Source organism: Nannospalax galili, unplaced genomic scaffold (assembly GCF_000622305.1).
Source record: "Nannospalax galili isolate Female #2095 unplaced genomic scaffold, S.galili_v1.0 scaffold363, whole genome shotgun sequence".
NCBI classification, from domain to species: Eukaryota; Metazoa; Chordata; class Mammalia; order Rodentia; family Spalacidae; genus Nannospalax; species Nannospalax galili.
In genome coordinates, this window is record NW_008351176.1 from 415,192 (window position 1) to 416,499 (window position 1,308).

Sequence of the window (1,308 nt, forward strand, 5' to 3'; positions counted from 1 at the left end):
AGATAAACCTTGCCTAGATATAGATTATATTCCTTGAGCTAGTTTTATGTATAATTTGTCAGTAGGTTGTTTGATTAATATGGCTCCCTCTTGTTTCTTTAAAACTAGTTAGGCATTATTTATCTCTCACATTGCCTAACCCTTCCACCATGGTTTCCCCCATTTAAAGCACCCCCATTTTCCCCATTTTCCCTTAACAATGCCCTTCTCCTATGGTCCCACCTCTCTTGAGCTCCTTCTTTCCCTTTATCCCCAAGTTTCCTTGTACAACCTTCCCTCCTCCCTCCCCTAAAATACCCCCATTTTTATCCATATCTTCCTTATTAATGCCTGTTTCCTACTGGTCTTCTCTTTCAGATTCTTTCTTTTCCTTTACCTTCCTGGTTCTTTTTAATTATCCTGGTTCCTGTAGTTATGTCTGGATACATACTCACTTATCAGGATTTGGTTCTAGGATCCACATATGAGGGAGAACATATGTTGGGTTTTTTTCTGAGTCTGTTACTTCACTAGTATTGAGTCTGTGTTACTTCACTTAGTATAACAGTTTCTACTTCCATCCATTTACCTGAAAATTTCATGATTTCATCTTTCTTTACTCCTGAGTAAAACTCCATCATATAAATGAACCTCATTTTCATTATCCACTCGATAGTCGAGGGACACTTAGGTTGCTTCCATCTCTTAGCTATTGTTAAAAGAGCAGCAACAAACATGGATGTACAAGTGTCTCTGCAATAGGATGAGTTCTTTGGGTATATGCCAAGGAGTGGTATAACTGGGTCAAATCATAGGTTCATTTGTAGTTTTTTAAGAGTTCTCCACACTGCTTTACATAGTGCTTGAGCAAGTTTGCAGGCCCACCAGCAGTGGATGCGTGTTCCCCTTTCCCCACATCCTCTCCAAAATTTGGTATCATTTATTCTCTTGATCTTAGCCAGTCTGCTTGGGTAAGATGAAATCTTAAATTGATTATAATTTGTATTTCCCTAATTATTAGCAATGTTGAACATCTTTTAAGATGCTTCTTAGCCATTTTATTTCTTCTTTTGAGAACTGTCTGTTCAGCTCTTCAGCCCATCTTTTAACTGGGTCGATTCCTTTCTTGATTCTTTGTTTTTTGAGTTTGTTATATATTCTGGATGTTAAACCTCTGTCAGATGTGTTGCTGGTGAAGATTTTCTCCCATTCTGTGGATTTTCTCTTCACTTCCCTGGTTGCCTCCTTTGATGTACAGAAGCTTTTTAGTTTAATGAGGTTCCATTTGTTGATTGTTGACCTTGTTTCCTGGGCAATTGGTGGGTGGTA